The sequence below is a fragment of the Triticum aestivum genome, chromosome 7A, assembly GCF_018294505.1.
Source record: "Triticum aestivum cultivar Chinese Spring chromosome 7A, IWGSC CS RefSeq v2.1, whole genome shotgun sequence".
Classification (NCBI taxonomy): domain Eukaryota; kingdom Viridiplantae; phylum Streptophyta; class Magnoliopsida; order Poales; family Poaceae; genus Triticum; species Triticum aestivum.
The window spans coordinates 15,476,271-15,485,277 of NC_057812.1; the positions used below are offsets into that span (position 1 = coordinate 15,476,271).

At 45.9% G+C, this 9,007-nt stretch overlaps 1 pseudogene; it reads left to right on the top strand.

Moving 5' to 3' along the window:
* Positions 1-5,884: 5,884 nt before the first annotated feature.
* On the top strand, positions 5,885-6,576 carry LOC123152801 (6-phosphogluconate dehydrogenase, decarboxylating 1-like; annotated as a pseudogene).
* Positions 6,577-9,007: the final 2,431 nt, after the last annotated feature.

Here is a 9,007-nt window from a genome sequence, read left to right on the forward strand (position 1 = left end):
GGTGGCGTCAGCGTCCATAGCGCGGGCTTGGTGAAGATGAGCTCCGGCGACTCGTCGTCCTCATCGAGCGGTGATGAGTGGGGGTGGCCACCGTGGCATCGACCTCCGTGACACCAACCTCGGTGGCGTCAGCGTCCATAGCGCGGGCTTGGTGAAGATGAGCTCCGGCGATGCGTCGTCCTCCGGTGAGCTTCACGTCCATGTCACAGCCGCCGAGCTCCCTGTACGCCGGCCTCCTCTCTCCGTGTACGCCGGCTCGGGTGCCTGCGTCCTTCCTCCTGCCGGGTAGATGCGAGCCGGTGCGTGAGGGAGTTCCTCTGCAGGCTTGCGTGATGAATGAATGGAGTGCTGCGTGGTGGATGGATGGGTGCTTGAGGTGTTGTGCGATGGATGTGTGCTAAAGGTATTATGCGATTGCCTTCAGAATGGGTGTGTACGTGAGTCCTCTCTGCGTAGCTAGGTGTGTGTATTTATAGGCAGGAGATGGGCGACCCGGCGGATGGAGACGGGCCAAACGTCCCGATTTTCTTGGACTAGATATGGATGCAATCTCCCCGAATCTTATCATCTCGCTGATGTTTATCTTTCTTCTTCTTGACGCGTACGCCTGCACACAGAAAATGAAAACCGTCTCATGCGTACCTAGCTACCTGACTGACGGTGGGCCTGGTTCCTTCGATCGCCACCTTCATGCTTATCTCCGGTGTTTGCTAGTTGAAATAATCACAAGTATTCAAGTACGTATACGCGCGCTTGCCGGCCGGTATATACGGCACTTAAAGAAATACGCATACTGTATGTAATCTTGTGGGCGCGCCGTAGATATGGACTCAGCCTTCTGATTGTAACCTGCATGTGTGTATAAGTCTATGCCACGGAGCATCAAGTGCAAGTATACATTGGTTAGTACGTGAGCAAACTCAAAATGCATGCATGCACGTACCATTGCATCGAGGATTGCCTAATGCGTGTGTGTACGTATACACTCAATATAAAACATAGATGTGCATAACTTGCAATTAAAAGAAGAAAGAAAAAGTTACATTTATACTTATATCTTCTGAAAATAGTAATCACAAAAATACATCGAACAAATAGGAACAGGGTTTCCCAGCCGGAGGACTCCGTTTTTAGGTTTTCTTAAAGTTTGTTTAGGATTTGGGTCCTGTTCAGATAGGCGAAGCGGCAGTGGCTCCGTGAAGATGTATAAGTTCTTCCCGCCCAGCCCCATCCCGGTGGTGTGTCTAGTATCATCGGAGGGTGTGTGGAGGTGTGTCGCCGACAGATTACGACAGTTCTAGCTGGATTTGGTCTCCTCTTGTCTATGGTCATGTGTCTGCATGTTGGATCCTTTCGACCTATGCTTCTCTTCATCGGCAACAGTTGTTGTTCTGGTGTGCTGGTCCGGTGGGGTCTTAGCACGATTCCCGACTATCTCTTGCAACAAGGTTTGACCGGCTCGCTCCAATGTTGTAGTCGTCGCTAGATAATCTAAGGATCTGGATGTAAGTTTTACTTCTGGTGTTCTTTGTACTACATTGACAATTGATGAATAGAAGATGGGGAAGAGGGGAGGTGGCCGATGACCATCGATAGACACATATCACGATGGACTAGATGAGAGCTTTTCCAGGGATCCCATTTTTTCTATGACCCACCCCATTAGTGGGCCCCATAGTGAATTGAAGAGTCAAATTAGTCTCCTCTTTGTTGCTAATGGCATTACAAAGAGGTGCGTGCCACAAAGGAAGAAATTGGTCAAAGGAGACGACAACAAGACCTGACCGCAATCATTAGTGGCACAACCACAATTCCATAATATTTAGAGACAGCTTTCGCATATCGAATATGAATAATTGCATGTACCTAATTTTTCCTACAAAAATCTATAGGAGTTTACCACAGAAAAAATTGGATTTTGTTCCAGAGTATATTATATCAAAATTGTATAATTACATGTCTGAATTAGAATTTGAGTGCGGATTCTCATAGGCTAGCTTTGGCTCTGGTAGGCTGCGCTCCACGGGTTCAGATCCTCTGCAGTACTATACAATGATGTAGCGCGAATGACACATGGGGCCGATTCCACACGACGGCGACCATACTGTATGATGCGCTGCATCAGAGGATCCTGACCAGCGCTCCACATCATCTGTTGTCTTTGTATGCAGTTTTAGAATCTATTCACGTACTAACGTTCAGGAAACAACAACATTCAAGTCAAATGGAACATGCACTTCTATTTTCCATACCTCCTAACCCTAGACCGAACTTGCTTTGGTGGGCTTATTACACAAATATGAAAAAACAAACGTTGTGAGACATCATCCAGTGGACGTGTATATGGATGCTGCGTTGTGTTTGATGGGGATCGTAGTAGTAATTCAAAATTTTCCTACGTGTCATCAAGATCAATATAGGAGTTGGGAGAGAGAAGGAGTGCATCTTCATACCCTTGAATATCGCTAAGCGGAAGCGTTACAAGAACGCGGTTGATGTAGTCGTACTCGCGGCGATTCAAATCGCGGAAGATCCGATCCAAGCGCCGAACGGACGGCGCCTCCGCGTTCAACACACGTACAACCCGGGGACGTCTCCTCCTTCTTTATCCAGCAAGAGGAGAGGATAAGTTGAGGGAGAACTCCGGCAACACGACGGCGTGGTGGTGGAGCTTGCGGTTCTCCTGCAGGGCTTCGCCAAGCACTACGGAGGAGGACGAGGTGTTGGAGAGGGGAAGGGCTGCGCCAGGGAAGGGGTGCGGCTGCCCTCTCTCTCCCTCACTATATATAGGGGGAAGGGGGAAGGAGGAGGCGCCCTAATGTCCATGGTCAGAAAACCATAACCATCTATTGATCAACGAGCTAGTCGACTAGAGGCTCACTAGGGACATGTTGTGGTCTATGTATTCACACATGTATTACGGTTTCCCGTTAATACAATTATAGAATAAACAATAAACAATTATCATGAACAAGGAAATATAATAATAACCATTTTATTATTGCCTCTAAGGCATATTTCCAACAGTGTTGCCTTATATGGTGCTCCCTCCAACCAGCTGATATCTTCCACGGGACGCTGCCATCGCCGTACACTGACTCCCCATGTGCACTATAATTTTCCATGTAGGGACAAGTGCAGTTCAGTCTTAAATCCAAACATATTGGGATATAAGTAAACACGCAATTAAACACTCTTCATGTGCAAGCTGCGCTTGAGTCTAGTCATTAGGTTGTTTGATGCATGTAGTACATTTTGAACTAACTTCTTACATTTTGTGGGCCTGGGGATCCACGCTCTTCCATTTTGAACTAACTCAAATTGGATGGACCACAGGTCAGGGAAGTGCATGATTGTGCTTTAGTTCGTAACGCTCACGCCGTTGTCCTATTATCTGCCTGTTGCAAGACTAAACGCCTGTTCTGATCCTGAAGAAGCTTAGGCAGCTGCTGTTCTTCTGGGCCTTCAGCATTGATCTATGAGGAGCTTAGAATAGCTAAGCGAAGAAACCAGGGCCGATGTGTGCCATCAGCCATCCAGGTAGCTTTACCAATTTCTGCATGCTCCACGCAGTCGTCAAGAGCAGCTTCACGCTGGCTCTTCATGGCCTTTGTTTTCTTCTGTTCATCCAACAATCTTTAAACATGCATGTCTGGCTAAGAATTGCATAACCTCATCCATAGTCGCCAATTTGTATAACAATCGTGTATCATGCATAAGCATTCAACTTCTGTTATGAGAAATACAACATCATCCAATACTGTACCCAATATCAACGTATCACTGATCCAGTCTAAAGAAACTTGGTAAAAAGGCAGAAGGTAGCAAGTCATTCACATAGAGTAATGATTAAAAGTTAAAACCGGCATATTGATAAAGACATAACATCATTAGCAAGGTAATCCAAGGGTAGGTAAACCCCTAAGTCGTGAAAACAACCATGTAGCCAAGTTTAGTATGATCGCTTAGGCAAATCCGTCTAGTAACTACTAACTAGAGATAACTGGGGATCTGGAGCCAATGTCTCCGACTGGAGCATGGGTGTGACCGTCGGCTCAGCCAGTTTCTGTTTTTTTTTTCTGCAGAAAGACTATGAGTTTTGTTCCTCCAATACAGGATTACAATCGGCCACCGTGAGCCGACATACAATCCAGGGGTTGACGTAACCAACAAACTATATGACCCTCTGTTCTACCAGACTTTGCCAAGCATTCGACAACCCTGGTCTGGCGTATATATGGAGCTAACAATGTGATCTAGCTCAGCCGGTTTCTCGGTCAAAGTCGTCATCATCGGACATTCACATTGTTGACGTCATACTCTTCCTAGATGTCGTAGGTGGGCTTTCCTATGGACTATTGATCGTATATCACAAGGAGATCTTGATTGGAAAGGAGAAACAACTCTTCTACATGGAGAAAAAGAGGGGTTCCAAAAAAATTTAAACAAAGCCACAGAAAGATTCTATTTGATGGAAAGCTTCTTCTAGCTTGCATCGTTGAGTAGACAAAATATGGATGACAGTTGTGAATGGATGGAAAGCTTCATCTACGGTCATGTGGCTACAGGTTGAATCCTTTCAATATACGCTTCTCTTCATCGGCAACAATTGTTATTCTGGTGCGCAGGTCCGGCAGGGCCTTAGCATGATGACTTCCCGACTGTCTACAGCAACAAAGTTTGACTGGGTCCGAAGAGGAGGGCATTCATGGCGGTGGGCCTTCGGCTCGCTCCAGTGTTTGTAGTCGTCGCTAGCTAGCTGGTCTTCGGATCTGGATGTATGTTTTACTTCTGATGTTTGTTGTACTAACTTGACAGTTCGATGAATAGATCATAATGACCGACGATAGACACATCTCTTGATGGACTGGATGAGAGTTTTTCTATGGATCCCATTTTTCTATGACCCACCCCCTATTAGTTGGCCCCCATAGTGAATGGAAGAGTCAAATTAGTCTCCTCTTTGTTGCTAATGGCATGACAAATAGGAGGGTCCCATAAAGAAAGAAATTGGTCAAAGGAGACGTCAACGGCGAAGACTTGACCGCAATCATTAGTGGCACAGGCAAAATTCCATACAACTTAGAGAGAGCCTTCGAGTATAGAATCTGGATAGTTGCACGTACCTAAATTTTCCTTCAAAAATCTATAGTAGTTTACCAAAGCAAAAAAATGGTAGTGTTTCCAGAATATAGTGCATCAAAATTGTATAATTACATGTCCAAATTATAATTTGTGCCGGAGTTCTTGAAGGCTGAGCTTCGGTTCTGGTAGGCTGCGCTCCTCACCATCTTTATGGTTCCCTGTACTGTAACCATCTGTTGTCTTTGTATGCAGTTTCAGAAGCTATTCCTGTACTTATGTTCATGATGGAGCGACATGCAAGTCATGCAGGAAATGCACTTTTATTTCCAATGCCTCCTAACCATAGGTCGAACCGGCTTTGGTGGTCTTATTGAACAAATATGAAAAAAAAAAGATAACGTTCTGAGACATCACCCGGTGGACATGTATATGGATGCAGATACTCTTTGTTGCCTTTTGTGGTGCTCCCTCCAACCGGTTGATATCTTCACGCTGCCATCGCCGTTCACTGCCTCCCCATGTGCACTGCAAAATTCCATCGGCCGATGTAGGCCGTCACTGTCCATCCAAATGCACTTGTATATAATTGCGGAGAAGTGCAGTTCGCTCTTGAATCCAGCCATATAGGGATGTAAGTAAACACGCAACTAAACTTCATGTGCAAGCTGCGCTTGAGTCTAGTCATTGGGTTGTTTGATGCCTGTAGTACATTTTGAACTAAACTTCTCACATTTTGTGGGCCTGGGGATCCATGCTCTTCCATTTTGAACTAACTCAAATTGGTGGATAACAGGTCAGGGAAGTGCATGCCGGTGCTGTAGTTCGTAACGCTCAAGCCGTTGTCCTCCTGCTATGTGCTTGCTGCAGCTATGTGTTTGCTGCAGGACTGAACACATTTCTAATCGGGAAGAAGCTGCGGTTCTGCCCGGCCTTTAACACTGATCTATGGAGCTGAGAATAGCTAATAAGCGAGAAACCAGGGACCAGCAGCGGCGAAACTGTCGACAAGGCACAGGTGATCGAGGATGTGAGGAAGGTGACGCCTCCAAGATCTGCAGCTACGCCCAGGGCATGAACATCATCAAGGCCAAGAGCACGGAGAAAGGATGGGCCTCAATCTCAGCGAGCTGGCAAGGATCTGGAAGGACGGGTGCATCATCCGCGCCAGCTTCCTGGACCGCATCAAGAAGGCCTACGACAGGAACGGCGAGCTCGAGGACCAACCTCCTCATCGACCCCGAGTTCGTGCAGGAGATCATGGACAGGCAAGCTGCGTGGAGGAGGGTCGTCTACCTCGCCATCAACAATGGCGTCAGCATCCCCGGCATGTCCGCGAGTCTGGCCTACTTCGACTCCTACCGGAGGGACATGCTTCCCGCGAACCTCGTCCAGGCCCAGAGGGACTACTTCGGGGCGCACACCTATGAGAGGGTCGACATGCCTGGCTCCTTCCACACCGAGTGGTACAAGATCGCCAACTCGAAGATCTAAAGCTGCCGCTGCTGCTCTACCGAGAGACGGCCCATCAGGTTTCCTTCTCGGTATCCTCTGTTGCTGCCGTTTAATTTTTATTTGAGTAATGTGTCCTGTATTTAATTTCTACAAGGAGACCACATATTCTCTCCAGTCTCCACTACTTCCATGTGATCAACCCTGGAGGGAAGACATTGTTATTCATCGGGTCAACGTTGACCTGACGATCATTCTGAATTATTTTGAATATAAAATGTGTTTTTACCTACCTCTGTTTGATAGCCAATGGTCCTGCTTTCTCAAGGCTGCTTTATGAGCAGAATCACTGTCTGTTGCTTGTTTGTTGTCTCATATGATTCCCACAAAATTCTGTTGCTACCTCTTGTGTCTATGCTACTTTTTGTTTTGAAGATAGGCCATGTTTGACTACCCTGTTTATGGTTTTTTGTACTGGATCATTTACAGTACAGTTCTTGTGTTACATAGTTGAGTTGTGACACACACTGTCCTGAAAAAAAAGTTCAACTGTGAACATGAGTACTAATCATGAAAGGGGTCGTGGTATTATTAGCCTCTATTTAGTTCTGACTGACTGGAAACGAGTCAAAGTTTTGTCAGAACTTTGTTCGAAATCGGCTCATTTCGATAAGATATTACCTCGAGTTTCATCTGAGATGTACCCATTTATATTCTGAACCAACTTCCATCCCTCATCGCTGGAGACTGGAGTGTACAGATGCTGGACTCAACTGTCCCTGATTGCCAATCATCAACACTCAGTCTGACCAGGGCGTCTCCTGGTGCGTGTCGTGCAAAGACAGCTTTCTATGCAGTGCGTAAACCAAGCTCGAAGGCGTACTTTGTATGCTGGAGAAGATGCTTCCGCTTTTGGATTGTTTCCTACTACTTCATTGGCGCTTGCGCGCACCAAGCCAAGCGTGGGGCGGAGGAGCCATGGTGCCTCCCCACCGCCGCCGATTGTTTGCAAGATTTGTGGCCATGAAACTGAAGATGCTCGCCATGCCATTGCCATTGTTCGCTGCCCTCGGGGATGCAATGCACAAAGCATGGGACTTTACCTTGGGTTCGCAGGACCGGACTAGCTGTTGGTGCCACTATCTTCCTTGGTGAAGATGCAAGAACCACAATAGTACCCTACTTCTGTCATGGCGTTCTTGGCAATTAATTGCTTAAGAATCTCGTCCATCCATATTAGATGTGGCTGCTGCAAACAGCCTCTGTTTGCTGCTAAGATGTGGCCAAAGCTCTCAAGATACCAAAGAGCAAGGAGATAGAGGGCTGGCGATGGATGGGCAAAAAGCGTTGGTAACGGTCAAGCCGTTTGTCCTGTGATCTGCTTGCTGCAGGACTGAACACCTGCTCTGGTACTGAAGAAGCTGAGGCAGCTGCTGCTCTGCTCGGCCTTCAACACTGATCTGATCTACGAGGAGCTGAGAATAGCTCAGAGACCAAGCCCATGTGTGCCATCAGCCATCCAGATAGCTTTACCAATTTCGGTGCTCTCGGGTGCCAGAGCACCCTATATGCGAAAATAATTTAGTGATTCAAAAAAGTTCAAGAAATTCAGACACTTTTTTGGAATCAAACATGATCAAGTATTGTACTCGTATAAAAAGATTCGCTAGAGAATGACTTTCATTATATCGCGGGTTAAAGATTCGTTAAAAACGCTATATACAAGTACTATTCATGCTACTTCGCAAAAAAAAGTACTATTCATGCTATATTGTCATCAGAATTATTATTTTTTTGCCCTCAAGTCCATGGGACGCCAAACATTTTACACGAGTACAATACTTGATCACCGATTCTTTTAACTTTTTTTTCGAATCACTAAATTATTTGGCGCATATAGGGTGCGCTGGCACCCGAGAGCACCAACTTCGTGTCCCTTCAGGCTGCCTCTTTCTTCATGGCCTTTGTTTTCTTCTGTTCATACAACAATCATTAACCATGCATGTTCTGCTAGGAGAATTGCATAATCGCCTGTTTTGTTTAACAGTCATGTACCATCTGTTTTCATGCATAATTAAGCATCCAACTTCTGCTATAAGAAATACAAACAATCATCCAGTACTGCACCCAATAATTGCTGCCAAAAAATCATACAAAAGAGCAAAAATAATAATTTTATTTGGATGAAAACCTCCTTCTAGGTTACATGGTTGGGTAGAGAAAACAAAAATAATAATTTTATTTGGATGGAAATCTCCTTCTAGGTTACATGGTTGGGTAGAGAAAATATGGAAAGGGCAACTCGTTCAAGGAAGCATCACCTTGCCGGTGAATGCACTTGGTGCTTAACGATGAAGAGAGAGGAAAGTGAAAAGTGTGGAAAACCTAAGCTAAAGCGTATGCATGATGCAGGGACGGGTGCGTGCTAATATAGGGCGCAAATGCCTGCGAGATTACATGGTTGTTAGGCCAC